Source organism: Canis lupus, chromosome 12 (genome assembly GCF_003254725.2).
Source record: "Canis lupus dingo isolate Sandy chromosome 12, ASM325472v2, whole genome shotgun sequence".
Lineage (NCBI taxonomy): Eukaryota > Metazoa > Chordata > Mammalia > Carnivora > Canidae > Canis > Canis lupus.
In genome coordinates, this window is record NC_064254.1 from 37,354,211 (window position 1) to 37,376,633 (window position 22,423).

The window sequence follows — 22,423 nt, forward strand, 5'->3', positions numbered from 1 at the left end:
TGGAAGACAAGAGTCAGAAATATCTTTATTTTTCATTTCTGGGATATCTTGCAAATACATCTAAAGAAACATTGGACTGGTCAACTTTTTTTTTTTTTTTGGTCAACTTTTAAATAGTAAGACCAAACAACTGTTTTCTCTTCTAGTCTCTAAAACCTTAGCCTCAAACTTTTACCTTGCCTATGCTCCAATCAATCCTAAACCACTATATGATTCTTATTCTCTCTCTCTTTTTTTTAAAAGATTTTGTTTATTTATTCATTCATGAGAGACACAGAGAGAGAGACAGAGACATAGGCAGAGGGAGAAGCAGGCTCCACGCAGAGAGCCCAATTCGGTACTCAACTCTGGGACCTGGCGATCACGACCTGAGCCCAAGGCAGGTGCTCAACCTCTGAGTTAGCCTGGCGTCTCCTTACTCTGTCTTTTTCAATTTCTCTTGTTGAAAGATCCACTTTAGATCAGATCCCCAAAAGCCTTATAAATCACTGGGTCTACTCTCAGGAAGAGAGATGCTAAGATTCTGTTAAGGTAGTGGTCTCCTTTACTGAGGTAAGCAATAAATTCAGCTTTGCCTTATCACTGGAATGTGTTGGAAATGTTTTGGGGGAGTTGGCAGTCACCGATATGAAAGCAAAAGATGGAATGATATTCATACTTAGTGTCTAATTAAAGGATAGTTACTGTAGAGGCAGAAAATTTTTCCTTTTCCCCCTTCTATGGTTCTTTGCCTGGTCTAATAATTAAATCAATATGAGAGATTAGGTAAACAAAATTGCGTAAACACAAGAGCCTCATAAAAATATGAAGACTCAAAGGGCAACCAGTTAATTGAGGTTTATATAACATCCTGCTTAAGGAATGGGGTATGGATTTAGGGATGCAAAATGGAGGGAGGCCATTCACAGCAAGGCAGAGGAGGTGTTTAGGGAATAAAGTTGCCCTGTTATGCAGATAAACTCCTTAAAGAAAAATGTCTGGAAACAGCTCTCTTCCTGGTACAGGACCCCTTTCCAAAGTAGATTTAAGCAGTTGAGAGGGAGGTAAAAAGTTTTTTCTGAATCTGCTGGATTTTGATTGCTTTTAGGTCAAAATGATTCTTGTGATAAAGTGACATTTTTTGGTGGTAAATTCTGCTCCCCTTCATTACTAACTAAGATAAGGTAGATTATTTCAAAGAAATAAAGAAATATGGAGTAAGTGGAAAATGCTTAGGTTATAAGTTAAATATAATATGATTATAACATTATCATATTATAGTATGATTCCAACCATGGGCTCTATGTAAGCATGTTAAGAAAAGAAGGAAGGGAGAGAAAGAGAAAGAGGAGGGAAAGGAAGAGAGAGTGAGAAGGAGCAAGAAAATAGCTCAGCGATTCTCTTTGAATGTTGAAGTATATTTTTTTTCTTCTTATTTTCAAATTTTCTTCAATAAAAATGGTAATAATGATAATATCTCAAAAAATATTAGGAACTAATTTTTAAATAGTGTTAAACATATAAATAAAATGTAATCATCTTTCCCAGCTTTGTATACAAATGGTACAATGGCTATTATGGTATGTGAATAGGAGAGATATAATTTGTGCAAAGCTCTCTCTTAAAGTTATTGAAGTACACCAGGTTCCTCCACAATCAAAATTAAATTTACTGGTTAGAAGACTACTGAAGAGAGACCCTGATTGGTAATTGAGGAAAATGATAGACTATTTCAGGCAGGTGAACTTCTTTGAATATAAATAATCACATTACATATTCTAAAATCTAGGTGGTTTCCATAATCCTCATAAATAATGGGGGCTCTCTTATTGTCCTGTAGATGTGACGAGATTAAAATTATTAACATAAGCACAGCTTCTTTCTTTCTTTTTCCCTCAACTGTTTCCACAAAGCTTTCAGGTACTGCCTACTTAATTAAGCTTTATACTTCTTCCTTTAGGAATGGAAAAGAAAGGCCTGAAAAGAACCAGTGTTCTCAGGGCACTGCATGTTTCTAGGAGCAAGTAGCATGGTGCTCTAGAAGCAGAAGAAGTATAATAATCAAAGACTGAAAACATTCTTTTCGGATAGGGAGTGACAGATTTCTAGGAATTTCAAAGCACTAAAAATAGGAGTGGAGAAGGGATAATTGAACCCCTTTAAACATCGGAGAGAGAGAGGCAGCTCGGTGGCTCAGTCAGTTACCTGTCCAACTCTTGATTTCTGTTCAGGTCATGATTCTCAGGGTTATGATATTGAGCCCTGCATTGGGCTCCACTCTGGGCATGGAGCCTATTTGGGATTCTCTCTCTCTGCCCAACCACCTCCTTCTCTCCCTCTCTAAAAAAATTTAATAAACTTTGTTTAAAAAAGAGTTTGAGAGAAACGTGAATCAAGATTGGAATTTCTTTTGGAGTTGTGTTTTAAATGTAACAAAGGAACAAACCTCTGATGCTGTCATTATCATTAAGAAATTAATGAGGAGGGCAGCCCGGTGGCTCAGTGGTTTAGCGCCGCCTTCAGCCCAGGGCGTGATCCTGGAGACCCAGGATAGAGTCCCACGTCGGGCTCCCTGCATGGAGCCTGCTTCTCCCTCTGCCTGTGTCTCTGCCTCTCTCTCTCTCTGTGTCTCTCATGAATAAATAAATAAATAATCTTAAAAAAGAAGAAAGAAAGAAAAGAAAAGAAAAGAAAAGAAAAGAAAAGAAAAGAAAAAAAGAAAGAAATTAATGAGGATTGATTTAAAATTCATAGATGTGGAGACGCCTGGGTGGCTCAGCAGTTAAGCACCTGCCTTGGGCCCAGGGCATGATCCTGGAGTCTCTGGATAGAGTCCCACATCAGGCTCCCTGCATGGAGCCTGCTTTTCCTTTGCCTGTGTCTCTGCCTCTCTCTCTGTGTCTTTCATGAATAAATAAATAAAATCTTTAAAACAAATAAAAAAATAAAATTCATAGATGTGGAATGTTAGTCAATAATAATAACAAATCCCATTCACATGTTAGCAAATAGTGAGATTATTTCTTTGAAGAAATTTCATATGTTGGGTAGGGTAATACTGATGTCTCCCAACCAAAGTATATTCTTCACACACTGAAAGTTGATCACCTTTGGTGTAATCAGCCATAAATACTTAAGAAAATAATCACATTAACATTGATCACATTAATCATATTAGTAATAAAAAATAAAATCAGTATTAGTAATAATAATCCTAACAGCCTGTATCTAAAGAAAATTTGATGTTTGCTTATTCATTTGTATATCATTTGTATTCTGAATTATCTTAGCACATTACACATTACAGCATGGACTTAACCATATAAAGGGTCTATGTCAAGCCATCTAAATAGATTTGCTTTTCAAAATACCAAAAGACCTTGTTTTTCTACTACAGGCATACCTCATTTTATTGCCCTTCACTTTATTGTAGTTCACAGCTACTGTATTTTTTTTTTTTTTTTTTTTACCAATTAAAGATTTGTGGCAACTTTGCCTCAAGCAAGTCTTTTGTCAATACTTTTACTACAGCATTTCATGTACGGGGCAGGTGCCGACACTGGGAAGGGAAGTAGCAGCAGGATGATTAGGAGAAGAAGGATGATTCCACACACGCTCAAGAGAGTATAGGAGACGATCCACAAAATGGGATCATTCAAAGACAGGGCGGGGACGCAGTTGCTGGCTATGTTGTCTGTCGAGAAAGGCCCAGAAATTTCAGACACTGGAGCACCTGCAATTTCTGCACAGGGGCTTGCTGCAAAGCCCACCCTCTTCCAAGCTCTGTCGAAGACCACGTAGAAGCCCTCCATCACGGTAGCACCAATCACCAGCGCGCTCGTGGAAGGTGAGATGCCGAATCGGTAACATTTATAATTCAGGCCAGCCCCCATCATGGGCTGGACGTACAGCTGAGGCAGGATGGTTATGCCGAATGACTGGCTGGAGTTCTCGTCTCTAGGTAGATGGAGATTTTAGGGAAGTAAGACCAAGGTATCTCCGAATTCGTCCAGCAAGCCAGCTGGGACCCAGTCCAGAAACCATCAGAGAATTCTGGAATCAAGAGACGTGCGGGTCACGGCTTCAACCACCACATTGAACACCTTCTGGGGCAGGCGCAGAAGCGTGGTACCGCTATCCACGATGGCCTTGTCTGCGTTATACTCTCTGCAGTCCAGATTCAGACTCTGGCCTCCAATTTCCAACTTCAGAATTTCTATCTGATAATACCACTCGTCCTTAATACGGGTATACCAGATGTCTCCTTTGTACAAACTCGGTTCAGTTCCACCCAGGACAAGACTACCTCCGTTGGTACCAGATCCAGCTACGGGCAGCCCCGCCCCCCACATCTGCATGGAGAAGACATTGGGGGATCTTCGCCTGCGCCGCCAGAGAATCAAAGAAAGTCTCCAGGGAACTGGATGGCTTGGCCAGAGCAGCATATGCGAGTTCAAGTGTCTCATTCCATTTGATACCAGGCAGAAAGAAATTCTCGGACTCAAAGATAGTGGCAATGTTGACAAAGAAGGAGCTGTTGAAGCCTTTGGGGATGGTGACAAAGTCCTCCCCGACGATGTCAGTCCAGCTCCCTTGCGTGTAGTTCGCAGTGACATCAAAGCCCTTGGAGCGGTACGTACTGGACTTGTCTGCGTAGGAAGTACGACATCACTTCATGTCTCTGTGTCACATTTCAGTAATCTCACAGTATTTCAAACTTTATCATTACTATCATGTTTGTTATGGTGATCTGTGATCAGTGATCTTTGATAGAGCTATTGTAATTGATGGGAAGACACAAACCACACCCATATAAGACAGTGAATGTAATCAATAAATGTGTATCTGATTGTTCTATCAACTGGCTGTCCCTCCCATCTCTCTCCCTCTCTTTGTGCCTCCCTATTCTCTAAAACAAAACAATATTGAAATTAGGCCAATTAATAACCCTATAATGGTCTGTAAGTGTACAAATGAAAGGAAGAATCTCACTTCTCTCACTTTAAATTGAAAGCTGGAATGATTAAACTTAGTGAGGAAGGCATGTCAAAAGTTAGGCCTTTCATGCAAGTTAGCCAAGTAATAAGTACAAAGGAAAAGTTCTTGAAGGAAATTTAAAATGCTATTCCAGTGAACAAATGAATGATAAGAAAGCAAAAGAACAATATGACTGCTTATTGACAATGCCCCCTGGTTACCCAAAAGCTCTGATAGAGAAGAACAGTGAGATTCATGTTTTCATGCCTAACATAACATCCATTCTGCAGCCCATTGATCAAGAAGTCATTTCAACTCTCAAGTCTTATTTAAGGAATACATTTCATAAGACTAAAGCTGCCATAGATAGCAATTCCTCTGATGGATCTGGGCAAAGTAAATTGAAAAATTTCTGGAAAGGATTCTCTGTTCCATTACAGATACCATTAAGAATCATTGTGTTCACAAATTCCTTTAGCTTGTTTGTCCTGGAAACTCTTTATCTCTCCTTCTAGTCTGAATGACAGCCTTGCTGGATAAAGTATTCTTGGCTGCATTATTTTCCCACTTAGCACATATGGAAAATTTATTATGGTCTTATTTTAAGAAATTGCCACAGCCAACTCATCATTCAACAGCCACCATCTTGATCAGTCAACAACCATCAACATCAAAGCAAGGACTTCCACCAGCAAAAGATTAACTCACTGAAAGCTCAGATGATGACTAGCATTTTTTAGCAATAAGATATTGTTATTTAAAAAAAAGATATTGTGATTTAAAAAAAAAAATATATATATATATATTTAGACATAATGCTTTGCACATTTAATAGACTTCAATATAGTATAAAAAGAACTTCTAGGGCAGCCCCGGTGGCTCAGCGGTTTAGTGTCACCTTCAGTCCAGGGCCTGATCCTGGAGACCCAGGATCCAGTCCCACATCAGGCTCCCTGCATGGAGCCTGCTTCTCCCTCTGCCCGTGTCTCTGCCTCTCTCTCTCTCTGTGTCTCTCATGAATAAATAAATAAAATATTTTTTAAAAAAAGAACTTCTATATGTACTGGGAAACCAAAAATTTCGTTTGACTTGCTTTACTGCAATGTTTGCTTAATTATGATGGTCTGGAACTGAACCCACAATATCTCCAAGGTATGCTTATATGTTGTCTCTAATACTCTGGCATAGATATAGGAAAGTTTCCTAAGGGATTCCAGCATTTTTGTGTATTTAAAGCTCATGGGTAGCACACATTAAGAAAGAAGTATGGCTGATTTTTTTAAAAAACAAAGACTGAATTATAATAAATACAACATAAATATATAAATGCAAATATACATACAAGAAGGCAGGCAGGATAGTTAGTACTCGAAATCATAACAATGTTGTACCGTGTTTTATGATTCCTCTGAGTTTGTCTCATGGACACACCACATACTTAAAATAATTTTGTGGGGGCACCTGGCTGGCTCAGTTTGTTAAGTGACCACCTTCAGCTCAGGTCATAATCCTGGGGTCCTGGGATCCAGCCCTAAATAGGACTCCCTGTTCAGGGGGGAGCCTGCTTCTCCCTTTCCCTCTGCCCTCCCCCCTGCTTTTGTTTTCGCTCTGTCTCTCTCTCTCTCTGTCAAATGAATAAACAAAATCTTTTAAAAAATAAAAAATAACAATTTTGTGATTAGGAGCTTAAATTTAGTGACTAAAGGTTAAAATTAAAAGAAGAAGATTAGGAATATCTGAAAAATATAGACTACCTAGTGAGTTGTTTTGGTCATGCTAAATAGCAGAGGAAAAATATAATATAATAAAGATCAATGAAATCAAGAACTGGTTCTTTGAAATGATAAACAAAATTGATAAAACTTTAGCCAGGGTCATCAGGAAGAAAAGAGGGAACAAATAAATAAAAGCCAAAGTGAAAGAAGAGAAGGAACAAATGACACCTCAGAAATGCAAAGGATTATAAGAGACCACCATGAAAAAAGTATATGCTAACAAACTGGACAACTTAGAAGACATTGATAAATTCCTAGAAATATACAATCTTCTGAGACTGAATGAGAAAAAAAAATCTGAACAGACCAATTAGTAGCAATGAAATTGAATCAATAACCAAAAAACTTCCAGCAAACAAAAGTCTAGGATCAGATGTTTTCACAGATGAATTCTACCAAAGGTTTAAAGAAAAGTTAATGCCCATTCTCCTCAAACTATTCCAAAAAAAAAAAAAGAAGAAGAAGGAAAGTTTCTAAATACAGCATACGAGGCCAGCATTACCCTGATACTAAAATCAGACAAAAATATTATTAAAAAAGGAAACTACAGGTCAATGTATCCCTGATGAACATAGATGCAAAATTCAACAAAATATCAACAAACCTCTTTCAACAATACATTCATTCAAAAGGATCATTCAGGGGATGCCTGGATGGCTCATGGTTGAGTGTTTTTGCCTTCGGCTCACAAGTGATCCTGGGGTCCAGGGATTGAGTCCCACAGGGAGCCTGCTTCTCCCTCTCCCTATGTCTCTGCCTCTCTCTGTGTCTCTCATGAATAAATACATAAAATCTTAAAAAAAAAAAAAAGGATCATTCGGGGCACTTGGGTGGCTCTGTCGGTTAAGTGTCTGCCTTCCATTCAGGTCATGATCTCAGAACCCTGGGATCCCAGGTGCCCCACATCAGGCTCCCTGCTCAGCAAGGAATTTGTTTCTCTCTCTCCCTCTGCCGCTTCCACTGCCTGTGCTCTCTCTCTCACTTGCTCTCTCAAATAAGTAAAATCTTAAAAAAACAAAACAAAACAAAACAAAACAAAACAAAACAAAAAAACATCATTTGGGGGTGCCTGGGTGGCTTAGTCCAATTCTTAGTTTCAGCCCAGGCTGTGATCTTAGGGTTGTGAGACTCAACCCTGAATGGGGCTCTACACTCAGCGGAAAGTCTACTTAAGATTCTTTCCCTCTCCCTTTGCCCCGCTCCACCACTCACATGTGTATGTGTGCTCTCTCACTCAAATAATCTTTTTTTTAAAAGTATCATTAAAAAAAAAGGATCATTTTTTATGATTCAGTGGGATTTTATGCAAGAATGATTCAAATATTCACAACTCAATCAATGTGATATATCAAATAAATGAAGGATAAAAATATGTCATTATCTCAACAGATACAGAATAAGTATCTGACAAAATTCAACATCCAAAAAGTTAGCATAGAGGATAAAAAAAATTCAACATAATAAGGGCATATATGACAAACCTATAGCTAATGTCATACTTAATGGTAAAAAACAAAGCTATTTCTCTAAGATTAGGAACAAGACAAGGATGTATGCTCTCACCATTTTTATTCAACATAGTACTGGAAATTCTAGCCACAGCAATCAGACAACACAAAGCAATGAAAGGCATTCAAATTGGTAAGGAAGAAGTTAAACTGTCACTACTTGAAGATGACATGATATTATATATAGAAAACCCTAAGGACTCCAGAGACCAAAAAACTCTAAAAACTAATAAATGAATTCAGTCAAGTTACAGGTACAAAGTTAATACACAGAAATTGATGTGTTTCTATACTAATAATGAAGTAGAAAGAGAAGAAAACAATTCCATTTACAATGGCACCAAAAAGAATAAAACAAAGGAATAAAATTAACCAAGGAGATGAAAGACCTATATTCTGAAAACTATAAAACACTGATGAAAGAAACTAAAGACTATACAATGTATCCTGTGTAATGTATATAAATGTTGACCTGTGTTGTACACCTGAAATTCATATAATATTGCTTGTCAACTACATTTGAAAAATTCCTTTTTCCAATATGTACAAAAATAAATAAGTAAATAGATGTACTACATACATGGCAATAATGTTACAGGGTTATTGCCTTAGGAATTTAGTTTTTTGTTTTGTCTTAGGTGTTTTTTAATTTCAGTTGTCAGTCTGTAGTAATAGATTTGTAATAATTCATGCACATTGCCTTTTCTTCTAGGAATTAACAAGCATAATTGTTATCCATTTTCAGATTTAAAATTACAACCGTGCCTCTATTCTTTTATGACACTATAAAATAACACTGACTATATTCCCTATCTTTTATCCCCATGAGTTATTCCATAACTGAAAGCCTGTATCTCCCACTCCACTTCACCATTTTGCCAATTCCCCTGCTTGCCTCTCCTCTGGCAAATATCAGTTTGTTCTCTGTATTTGTGGGTTTGTTTCTGCTTTTTGTTTGTATTGCTTTTTAGATTCCACATAAAAGTGAAATCGTATGATATTTGTTTTTCTCTGTCTGACTTATTTCACCTTGCATAATGCCTTCAAGATCTATTCATGTTATTGCAAAATGGCAAGATCTCATTTTTTTCTATGGCTGAGTAATATTTCATTGTAAATGTATATACAAGGAAGTGTGGTATATGCATTCTTCTATCAATGGACACTTAGGTTGCTTCCATATCTTGACTATTATAAATAGTGCTGCAATAAACATAAGGGTGCAGAGACCTTTTTAGGTCTCTGAAAATTTAGCATTTTCATATTCTTTGGGTAAATATCCAGAATAGAATTCCTGGGTTATATGGTATTTCTTTTTTTTTTTTTTTTTAAGATTTTACTTATTTATTCATGAGAGACAAATAGAGAGAGAGAGAGAGAGGCAGAGACACAGGCAGAGGGAGAAGCAGGCTCCATGCAGGGACCCCGATGTGGGACTCGATCCTGGGTCTCTAGAATCAAGTCCTGGGCTGAAGGCGGTGCTAAACCGCTGAGCTGCCCTATATGGTATTTCTATTATTGATTTTTCAAGGAACCTCCATACCGTTTTCCACACTGGCCATGCCATTTTACATTCCTGCCAACAGTGCACAAGTGTTCTCTTTTCTCCACATCCTTGACAACACTTGCTATTTTTTGTCTTTTTGATGATATCTCATTGTGGCTATTTGTATTTTCTTATTGATTAGTGATGTTGAACATATTTTCTTATGTCTGTTAGTCATCTGTATTCCTTTTTTGGAGAAATGTCCATTCAGGTCCTCTGCCCACTTTTTTCTTTTTTTTTTTTTTTGCCCATTTTTTTCATTGGATGTTTGGGTTGTTTTGATTGAGCTGTATGAGTTCTTTATATACTCTGGATATTAACCCTTTATCAGTTGTATCTTTTTCAAATATCTTCTCTTATTCAGTAAGCTGCCTTTTTGTCTTGTTGATGGATTTCTTCACTGTATAAAAGTTTTTTGGTTTGATGTAATCCTATCTTTTAGTTTTACTTTTGTTATCCTTGCCTAAGGAGGCATATCTATATCTATCTATATCTATGTATCTGTATCTATATGTATATCTATGTCTATAATAATGGCCAATGTCCAAATGTTAAATGCTTATGTTTTCTTCTAGAGTTTTTTTATGGTTTCTGGTCTTATATTTAAGTTATTAATCTATTGTAAGTTTATTTTTGTATAGGGTATAAGAAAGTGATCCAGCTTAATTCTTTTGTGTGTAGCTGTCCAGTTTTCTCAGCACCATTTACTGAAGAGACTGTCTTTCCCACATTATATATTCCTGCCTCCTTTATTATAGATTAAATGACCATATACATGTGCACTTATTTTTGGACTCTCTATTCTGTTCAATTGATCTATGTGTTTATTTTTGTGCCAGTACTATACTGTTTAGATTATTACCACTTCATAGTAGATCTTAAAATCTGGGATTCTGATACCTCTAGCTTCATTTTTCTTCTCAAGATTGTTTTGGGGCCTTTTGTGGTTCCATACAAATTTTGGAATTATTTGCTCTAGTTCTGTAAAAAAAAATATTTTGAGATGGATTTTATTAAATCTACAGATTGCTTTGGTAGAATGGACATTTTAAAAGATTAATTCTTCCAATCCATGAGTAAGCTGTATCTTTCTACTCATTTGTGTCATCTTCAATTTCATTTACCAACATCTTACAGTTTTCAGAGTACAGATCTTTCACCTCTTTGATTACATTTATTTTCAGTGTTTTATTCTTTTTGGTACAGTTGCACATGGGATTATTTTCTCAATTTCTATTTCTGATAGTTTGTTAGAGGTATATTAAAATGCATTATTTCTATATACTATATTATTAGTATACAGAAATATTTCTGTACATTAGTTTTGTATCCTGAATTGACTTATTAGTTCTGAGAACTTTTTGGTGGAGTGTTTGGGGTTTTCTTTTTTAAATTTTTTTTAAATTTTTATTTATTTATGATAGTCACAGAGAATGAGAGAGAGAGAGAGAGAGAGAGAGGCAGAGACATAGGCAGAGGGAGAAGCAGGCTCCATGCACCGGGAGCCTGATGTGGGATTTGATCCCGGGTCTCCAGGATCGCGCCCTGGGCCAAAGGCAGGCGCCAAACCGCTGCGCCACCCAGGGATCCCTGTTTGGGGTTTTCTATATAACACCATGTCATCTGCAGATAGTAACAGTTTAACTTCTTCTTTACCAATTTGGATGCAAATCATTTCTTTGTGTTACGTGATTGCTGTTGCTAGGACTTTAGTACTATATTGAATACTAGCTGTGAGGGTGGACATACTTGCCTTGTTCCTGTTCTTAGAGGAAAAGCTCTCTGTTTTTCACCAGTGAGTATGATGTTAGCTATTGATTTGTCATACATGGCCTTTATTATGTTGAGGTAAGTTTCCTTTATACCTGCTTTGTTGAGTTTTACCATAAATGGATGTTAAATTTTCTCAAGTGCTTTTTCTGCATCTATTGTAGTGATCATATGATTTTTATCCTTCTGTTTGTCAATACGATTGATTGCAGATATTGAACCATCGTTGGTTTCCTGGAATAAGTCCCACTTGATCATGGTATATGAAGTGCATCGATTTAGGAAGGAGAACTACAGAAGTGTTCCTGGAACTTTTCAGGTGACTATAAAACAATTCAAAATTACTTTTAAAAAAAGATAATATGTATACAATAAATTACAAAAATCAAAACAGTAAAAAAAAAGAAAGAAAAGTAAATCTCCCATCCATCTTAGTTTTCTTCACAGAAGAAAATGACTGCTACCAGTTTCTTAGGGCTAAAACAATCTTCTTTTACATGGTTTTTATGACTTATCTTCTTCAAAACTGTTTATTCCCTCTGTACTTCCACTTCAGTTGTCTCCTACCTTAAACCATATACTTATTCTACATAGTATAGTCATAAAGAGGACCAGTTCTTCACAGTCTGAAAGAGGCTAATACAAGAAACATGTAACTGCTAAAGTTAATCAATGTATCAAAATGATGATAATGGACTTTGGATACTTTCCTTCAATATGAAAGAGAACTTCTCTTTTATCAAGGTGTATTTTCAGACTATTGGTTTATCTGAGGCAATCACTATGCCAGGATGAGTTATACAAATCAGGCACACCTTGGAACTGGGGGGTCAGTCCCCCAAAGCCATGGTGGCTAAACAATGGGACAAGGTAAAAATGGATCCTCACAGTGACACTGACACAAATTTGAAGAAGACATAATTTATTTGATTCTTAAATTAGAAATCCAAAACAAAATGCATGACTTGACTAAGATTCTGAGGATAAATTAAGTATACTTACCTACACAGGACTAGGCAATGTTCTTCTACAGACTTAATAGAAAATTATTACAAAATTATTCCATATTATAATCCAGTGTTTATTGGAATAAAGACATCTTTTGATGATATAACAAGTATTCAGGAGAATACCAATTTCTGTGTATGACCACAAAGCTACTAATGTTGGAAGACTGCTGAGATCAATAACTGGGACTTGACTAATGTTGCTTTCACTTTATTTTACTATTAAATTAGCAAAAAGAAATATGAAACTTAAACAAGATATAGTGGTATAAATGAGTGGAAGGTGTTCCCTAATGCTGTTCCTTTCTCACAGAGTTAGGTCCTAAGTTCTGCTACTGGGGAGAGGTCAAGTCTATATTCAAGGACTGGTCCTATTGCCACAAGAGAAAAAAAATTTTTTTTGCATCATAATGCACCATTGGGCCTTACTAAAATTTCAGTCCAGTAGGCTTGGCTACAAGCCACCAGGCCTATAATATATCCAGACTCAGAAACATAAAAGTATATAAATTATAAGATAATTTAGCAAATATCTATTGCATACCTACTAAATGTTCAAAAACATGCCAGACACTGGAAAATGACAAATTTATTTTTTGTATCTAACTTTTACATTTGGTTTGATTTCACTTCCAGAGATACATATACACCCATTTTGAGGGAAGGTAGAGATTCCTGTGATGTTTTATTTGTGCAACAACTATCTCAATAACATCTCAAAAACATTTATCAAGCAGCTGATTGAACTGTGGTCCAGGATTCTTTTTCTCCCATGGTGGTATTATTGTGGAAGATTTTACATTATCACAGCAATTAAAAAAAAAAAAACATTCTTAGGAATATGAGCCCAAATATTCCTAGTTCATAAATGATATTCCAGACAGGTTCTAAATCCAGACACTAAAGACAGCCTAACCTATACACTTGCCTTAAACAGATCAGCTATTTAAAACTGTTTCCAAGTAGCCCGATTTAGTCATTATAGTAGGTAAAAAGGAAATAGCATCAACTTCCTGTTCCTCTATTCTTTCATGCCTAGCCTAGCCTCAGGGTGGACTGCTCTTCTAGTTCAAATAGTCTTCCCCCTTGGATAGATATGACTGGCTACTGACATCGTGTTAATGGCTCCCTAGGACCTTGGCTTGTCCATAAGTCATCCACAAGCCCTTTCTGGGGAAGTAGCTACAGAAGCAAGCTAGGGTCTCAGAGCTAGTGTTTGCACCTCTCATTCAGATTTTACATAATGCTCTCTAGCCTGTTTCTGTCTATAGAAATGGGACTTGTCCTACACTGCCAAATTTGTTACATAAGAGGCAAGGGACTTTGCATAGTAAAGATCCATTCATAAAACCAAATACCTAAATGCTTTATCTTGCTTAGAACTACAAAGGTCAGTAATAAATAGGAAATAAAATAGTTTCATGGGCATGAGAGATGCTGAACAATACAAAATGTTCTAAAATTCACTATATAATACATTCCAATCCAAAACATTACTAAATTATGACTACTTCCCAAGAAGAAATAATCATAAATGTTAAGTAATTTCTTATTAAAAGCCTGAAATCTCCTTCCATCTCCCCAAATGAGACAATTTCATAAGAACCTAAATCTCCAGTTTGTCACATTATGGATAATTGCTGGTATCTATTCTTAAGAATATTATACTGTTTGCCTTTCTAATACATTGAAACCAAGGTTGTAGTACATGGCTATATTATAGTCACCATGTAAATTCTATACCTTTATTTTTTTTTATACCTTTAATAAACCAAGCTTTGCAACATTATGTTTTTACAATATTAAGACAAATCTAAATTTTCCATAATTATTTTCTAGGAAAAGATCAAATGACATAATTCAAGATAGCTATTGATTTTAAGGTAAAACCAAGTGAAAGTACCAAAAGTTGACCATTTTTGACATACAAAACCAGTAACTTCATTTGATTCCACCTAATTCCATGTGTTTTTCAAGAATAATGTGCACAAACCAAATACTAATCATCATAACAGAGAAATAGTAGAGGAATCAACTGCAATTACTTAGAATTGTCATAATGGACACATAAAATAGTTTTCCCACATCCAAGATTATAGAATTTGTGTGGTTTTCATACCTAAAATCTTAAACCCATAAGGACGAGCAAGGCCTGACAGAAGAGGATAAATATATAAACCGGGAAAATCCATAATGACCATATTTTTGTTTCAAGAAAAGGCATATTTTTAGGGGCACTGGGTGGCACAGTGGTTGAGCATCTTTGGCTCAGGTCATGTTCCCAGAGTCCTGGGATCGAATCCGGCATCAGGCTCCCCACAGGGAGCCTGCTTCTCCCTCTGCCTATGTCTCTGCCTCTCTCTCTGTGTCTCTCATGAATAATTAAATAAATTTTTTAAAAGATACATGTTTTTAAAAGAAAATGATAACATCGTTAAACTCTGGAGGCTCAAGAAAGATGTCTAAAAAAACATAGATTTATTTATTAGCTTAAAATCATTCAAAAATACTAAAAAACACTAAGAAGAAAGTAAGTTACCTATAATCCAAAAACTATTTAAAATTCCATAGAAAAGACAAGGTCCTTCATATCAACCTTCTAATCCCTTTCCTCTGAAATAGCCTAACTACACAGATAGTTATATTTACTTATAAACTTATTTTTGTAAAAATGAAATTCAACTGTAATTTGCTTTTTCTTTTTTAATTAATCACAGCTACTTTCCTGATCAGTACAAACAGATCTCTTTCACTGGTTTAAATAGCTGTAAGTATCATCATTAAGTAAACAGTCTGATATATTTCATCATTTCTTTATCCTTATGATAGATTTTTCAGCACTTATTCTATTATGTTTGTATGACTGGAAAATGACTGTGTCCCCTTTACACTAGGGTGGTAGACAAAGGTTTGGTAAACTTTAAAGTCATCAAAGCACCTTCTTGAAAAATACAACTTAGAAAATAACCTACATTTGTTTTAGACTATGTTATCTTGAGGAATAAAAGAATCAGAGAAAGAAAAGCAGTAAGAAACATACACATATACATAAACAGATGTGTAGTTGGAGAAAGAGAAAGTGATTATCTCACACGTTTATGTTTATAATGAGACAACATTAAGAAAATGAATAAGGAAGCTAGTTATAAAATGAAATTTTTAATCTCATAAGGTGAAGGTGTTTAAAGTCTAAAACTCTGAGTGCAAGTTAACTTACTTTTTTCATGCTTTGAGGATTTGTATTTGTTGACTTGTTCAAGAAATGAAGCAGTTTAAATTGCAAAGTGAAGTTAATGAAAAATGAAAAATCTCAATCATCTTTAGTTGGAAGCAGCACTACAGGACAGCATTTTCAGAAAATTGTGTTGCAAGCTACTAGTATATTGCTTTTGCTGTTATTAACTGGAGACAAAGAACTGAGGGATAAAAAGCCAGAAAGAAGGCCATCAGCAGACTTCAATAAACAGGGCAAATAGTGAAAATCTAAATAAATACATTTCGTTACCATTTTTATGCATTGTTTCATGTATAAAATTTTACTTCTGGCCAATGATGATATTCTATCTTTGGGATCACTACCATATGATAATGAAAAAGGGGAGCATGAACTTTGGAGTCGAGATGGATGTGGGCTAAAATCTCAGCTCTATACTTTTCTAGCTGAGTCATCTTGGAAAAGTTATTTAAACTTTTGAGGGTCTCAGTTTCCATTCCAGAACAAAAATAACATAGATGCTGTTGTTAGTATATGTCAATAAATATTGGTTAGGATATGTAGCTAATATACCTAGCAAATCATATTGAGAGCACTGCCTTTGCATAAACGAAACACACTACTCCAAGCACTGGTATTCTCAGCTCATTCCCATCACCTTTGAGCTTATTAGAAATGCAAATTCATGGGGCCCACTCAGATTTACTAAATTAGATGGAACCCAGGAAATTGTTTTATAATTTCTCCAATTGAATTTTGTGCACGTTAAAGTTTGAGAACTCTGCCTCAGAATCCAGCTAGACATGATTTTCATGTGATAATTTCCATTAAAGGATCCAGCAGTCATTTACATTAGGCACAGGAAGCACAGTGCCTGTGGCCTATGATACTTTCAGAGGCTTATAAAAAAAAGTTTTAATATTATTTCTTCTAAAATCTGAAGAAAAAAATAACATAATGATAATAAATATGTAATAATGAATTCAGCCTGGAATCCAGCCTTAAAAAAACTAAGTTTAAATTTTTTTTTTTTTAAATATAGTTTCAGGGGCACTTGGGGGGCTCAATCAGGCATCTGCCTTCAGCTCAGGTCATGATCTCAGTCCTGGGATCCAGCCCTGCATCTGGCTCCCTGCTCAGCAGGAAGTCTGCTTGTTCCTCTGTCCTTCCCCCTGCTCATTCTCTCTCTCTCTCAAATAAATGAAATCTTTAAAAATATATATATAGTTTCAAATATAGCACTATAAATCAGGCTTTGAAAATCTTTGGGCAGCCCCGGTGGCTCAGAGGTTTAGCACCACCTTCAGCCAGGGGTGTGATCCTGGAGACCCAGGATCTAGTCCCACATCGGGCTCCCTGCATGGAGCCTGCTTCTCCCTCTGCTTGTGTCTCTGCCTCTTTCTTTCTCTCTGTGTCTCCAATCAATCAATAAATAAAATCTGAAAAAAAACAAAACAAAACTTTAATGTGTTTCTTGTGGAAGAAGAGACTTAAGAAAGCCAAAGTGCCTAGGGTCCAGGAAAGTCAAATTCAACCCCGTCACCTGAAAACTTCACTGTTCATTTATTAATGTTGATACTGAAGATATCTGGTAGGAACTATTATAAGAAACCTATGTTATTCTGAGGATACATTCACTGACAATTAAAAAAATATTAGTTCGAGCTTCACTTAATCAAAGGCTTAAAAATTTAAACATTAAAATTTTAGCCAATAAACTACCTACTGAAGTTCTAGGAAAAAACCTGCCATATGGAACAGGGACAAAAAGCATGGACTAAAAGAACTGGAAATAATAGAGGAGCTTCATATGAAGCATGATAGGATTAAATAAGAGCAAAAATAAGATAATCAACAAGTTGAAAGTGAAGTGGAATATTATAATGTAGAAATTATATTAAGACAAACTTAAAACCTACTTATAACAGAAATTTATACATTATTCTCATTTAAGACTGTTCACTTTATCTGACACAAATGCATTTAGCCCTTCAAAAACTACCAACCAGACATAATTTGCAGAACCTACTGTCTTCCGAATTGTATTTAGTAGTGGACTATGTATTGTGCTTTTAAGTGTAGTGCTTAGGGACACCTGGGTGGCTCGGTGTTTGAGCGTCTGCCTTTGGCTCAAGGTGGGGGATCCCAGGTCTGGGGATAAGAGTGCCACATTGGGCTCCCTGTGAGGAGCCTGCTTCTCCCTCTATGTCTCTATATCTCTCATGAATGAATAAATAAAATCTTTTTTTTAAAGTGTAGTGCTTAAAAGAACAAGATTGAGAATTGTGTTTTCCAAGAAATATATGTATTTAAACTGGGTTACTATTTTATTAATAACTATTCAGCATAAAATATGAACCAGTTTATTCTAGTACAGTTGACCCTTGAAAAAGGCAGGGGCTGGGGCACCCATGTCCCCATGCAATGGAAAATCTGCATATAATTTTTGATTCTCCAAAAACTTAACTACTAACAGCCTACTGTTGACTGAAGTCTTCCTGATAACTTAGTCAATTAACATATTTTGCATGATATATGTATTATATATTATATTCTTATAATAAAATAAGGTAGACAAAAGGAAATGTAATTTAAAAATCACAAGGAAGAAAAAATAGTAAGGGAGAGAAAATACACTTTTAGTACTGTACTGTATTGAAAAAATTCCACATTATTGTAAGTGGACCCATGCAATTCAAACCCAAGTTGGGCAGGGGTCAACCACAGTTTTGTATGCAACATTTTAAATCTGGCTAAAATAGAGGAAACACCAGCTGTGATACAAAAGAAGAATTTGTAGCCATATTCAGAGAGAAAGCTTTGTTATTATATATCCATTACCAACTCAAGTCCTCCTTTTGTCAGTTCCTGGCCTCTTCAAAAGTTGTTTCAGCACTTAATCTTCAAAGCCAGGCCCTAGCTTCATATATGGATTGCTGATCCTTTTTAGGGCATTTATCATAGATTTCTACCACAATGTTACTTAGGGCAAAGACATTTTCTGGACTTCTGAAAAGATTGAATTAGATGGTTTCTAAGGTTCTAGAATTCTATGATTCTGAATTTTCCTTGGCAAAGATTAGTTTTAATGTTTTTTTCATTTGTTCATTCATTCAGCAGATATGTATTAACCTACTGATGCAAGGCTCTATTTAGACAAAAAGTGCATTGAGGATGGAGGATAAAACATGTTCAAAGGCTCTGAAGTAGAAAAAAAGATGAAGCATTTGTGGAACTGAAAGAAGTACAAAATGGTTGCAGCTTAATGAGAAGGTGAAAATGCTATTAAGATGAGGCTCATGAAGTAGTTAGGGAGGGCCCAGATCAAGTAAGGATTTAGGATTTTATCCTAAGAGCAACAGGAAACCTTTGAATGGTTTTAAACAGGAAGGTGCTTTGATCTGATTTTTTTTTTTTTAAGGCTCATTGTAGCTTTTGTGCGAGAAAGGATTAGAAGATGGGTAGAGAATATGGAATGGCCTGTTTGAAGCTGTTATTACAGTGGTATGGCTGGGAGGTGATCATGGCTGAGACTAGGGTGGGCTCATTAGAAATGGAAAAAAATGTGAATAGATTCAAGACATACCCAAGGATGTAGATTTAATTAAAAAACAAGTCAAGAGTGATTCCTAGGTTTCTAGTTTGTGAAAGTAGGTAGATGGCAACACTTTGTATTGAGCAAGAACGCCAGCAAAGGAGTAGCTTTGGGGAGGGTTTCATGTTCTTGGATCCTTTCAAAGGTCCTGTAGTCTGTCTTAATTCTGTTTTCCTCTGAATTCTGTTTGCATAGGATGATTGTGTAGCCTTGCAGATGTTGGTCCTTTGGGCATCACAGTTGACCATTGTGGTTGGAGATGGGATGTTTGCATCACTGAGTTTGGAAGAGTAGGTCTACGGTTTGAACTTGGTAGTGAGCGACCAGACTAAGTGAGTAAAAAAAACATTAGAGAAGATGGGGCATTAGAAATACAATTTTGGGTGGCAGGACTCTGCTTTGCTTTGTTTTTCCTTTTTTCCAAATTTTCTTTAATGGAATAATTAGGAAAAATGAAGTAGCTTATTATATTCACTTTATTACCCATTCAAACTTAAAATAGTCTAACTTTTCTCCATTAAATTTATTTACTTTTGTATATTTTTTTTATTGGAGTTCGATATGCCAATATATAGCATAACACCCAGTGCTCATCCTATCAAGTGCCCCCCTAAATTTATCTTTTATGCCAGAATTAAATTGTGTTTAATATGACAAGTTAGCTTACATCTCAATAAAATTTGCTAAATTTAACAATAAAGACATGTTAGACTTTTAATAAAAACTGACTATATAACTCAGAGATTGATTTTGTAATTAGTCATATTTCTAATATTCAAAAGCATTTTCAATAACATCCCTGGGTATCATTCAAAACATATGTATGAAGAAGGGCTGCTAATTATTTGTAAGTATACTAAATATATATTTGTATATATACAAAATATATCTACATTTCAGGGACATATCCTTAATCTGATGTTTTCTAGGCCTAAATACCTAAATAAAGAGATACGTAATAGTACCAATTCTTAATTGATAATGTTCATATAGAAGAGTAGTGATTCCTGAAAAATCTTTGTTTATTTATTTAACATTTTATTTATTTATTCATGAGAAACACAGAGAGAGAGGCAGAGGGAGAAGCAGTGTCCATGCAGGGAGCCTGACTTGGGACTCGATCCCAAGTCTCCAGGATCAGGCCCTGGACTGAAGGCGGTGCTAAACCGTTGAGCTACCCAGGCTGCCCCTGAAAATATCTTTAATCTTATACTTAAATATGGAAACTGCTCATTTCACTTGTAATTGCAGATTCAAAGACTAACTTAAACTCAACGGAAAGGAATTTAGAGGTTTAATCTACTGGTTTTCATAATGTCCCCTAATCAGCAGCATCTTACATCACATGGGAACTTATTAAAAATGCAAAATTTCAGGCACACTCCAGAGCTACCGAATCGGAAACTCTAGGGGTGGGGTAGAGCAATGTGTTGTAACAAGACTTTCCATATGATTTTTGATGCCACACTTTTAAAGTTGGAATTACTGTTCCCATAGTTTAGCTGAAATTCACAACAGAAATAAGACAAAGAACTTTGTCTTAAAAGATCCTAACTCAGATTGCTTAAAAGACATCTTTTATAGAACTCCACCTTGTTTCCCATTCCATGTATATTAGTTTTCTCTAGTTGCTGTAATAAACACTAACTTAGAACTTAACAAAAATGTGTTACCTTACGGTTCTACAAGGTCAGAGGTCCAGCATTTTGTCTCATTGAGCTAAAATCAAGGTGTTTGCTTTGCTTTCTGGAAGCTCTAAGGGAGAATCAGTTTCCTTGCCTTTTCTGGAAGCTGGCTTCCAGAGTCCACCCACATTCCTTGACTTCCGGCACCTTTTTTCCATTTTCGAAGCCAGTATGCATGTATTAAGTCAGAGACTATTTTTTAAAACTGCATTTTTGGAGTCTGTGCAAATGAGTCCAGTCACCCACATCTGCCTACCATCCACACGCCTCAGTATATTATACTGTCACTGACACAGACCCTATGTCATAGAGCATCCAACTAGATCATTCAATATACTCAACAAAGATAACCAAGTATAATAATATTACCTTCACTAAATCAGGAAAGATTATTCATTTTAGGATAAGATTTTTAAAGAAGTTTTAAAGGAAAAGGTTTTCTGCTTATGCCTTGTCTAGCAGGACAATTACACCAATTAGAACAATTCATTCCTCAAAGGGACTGCACAGTCATGGTTTTACCACATCGTTTTAATAGCTGTTGAATTTTTCGTTTTTGAAAGAGGGATAGTGAGGGATTTGAAAAAAAATGTTTGCTTAGAGGACCCCACACCTGAAAAAAATGGGAGTTTTGGCGGTGGAACTATGCATAACTTCTTTCCTTTTCTGTGATTCTGGATTTTCACTAATGAATGTCTTATTGTTACAATTTCAAAAAGCCAAAGAAAAAAGGAAAAGAAAACCGATTGTGATATAATAACCTGCAATTAATTCTAAGGCCTGACTTGTAATTCTAAGGCCTGGTTTTTGAAGTCTCAGGTACTCATGACAGCATTTTTTTTCTTTTTTACTCTGTCATCCAAAATGTAGAGTATACAATCTTCCTTGTTAAATTATTTTGAAAACTTCTTTTAAAATGAATGAAGACCACAGATCATTTTCTACACACGACTACACTACCTTCACTGTACCTTCCCTCTTCAGTTGCCTATGGTTTAAATTCTAAGGCCTGGTCAGAGAGTGGAACTTTTAACATTTTTTTTTTTTTAGGCAATCGTGGTGCCACAGGGCCCGATCTCATCACCAGCCTGGCTTCGAAGCGCTCACACACCGCGTCTGCTTACGGGGCCCTCGGCGGTCAAGATTTTTGGGCGAAACGTGTGTAAAGGCCGAGCCGGCGCTGCGCGGGGCCGGGCCTATTGACAGGCGCCGGGGCGGGAGCCGCAAGCCTGAGTTCCGTGCGGCGCTGCAGACCGCTCAGCCCTCCAGCCGAGCCCGGGCTCCTGAGGGGGAGCGGCGCTGGGGGCGCTGGGGGCGCTGGGGGCGGCGGCGGCGGCGGCGGCGGGGTGGGGGCGGGAGCCGGGCGG

General features: G+C 36.4%; 1 long non-coding RNA gene and 1 pseudogene across 1 annotated transcript; both read right to left on the minus strand.

The window, feature by feature from the left end:
- Positions 1-3,431: 3,431 nt before the first annotated feature.
- Positions 3,432-4,647, minus strand: LOC112658303 (beta-secretase 2-like; annotated as a pseudogene).
- Positions 4,648-11,544: 6,897 nt separating this feature from the next.
- Positions 11,545-22,368, minus strand: LOC125752232 (uncharacterized). The gene is made up of 4 exons (XR_007401227.1): positions 21,045-22,368; positions 19,363-19,699; positions 15,780-15,978; positions 11,545-11,878 (listed from the first exon to the last, which is right to left on the minus strand). It is a non-coding gene; the product is annotated as an uncharacterized LOC125752232 (long non-coding RNA).
- Positions 22,369-22,423: the final 55 nt, after the last annotated feature.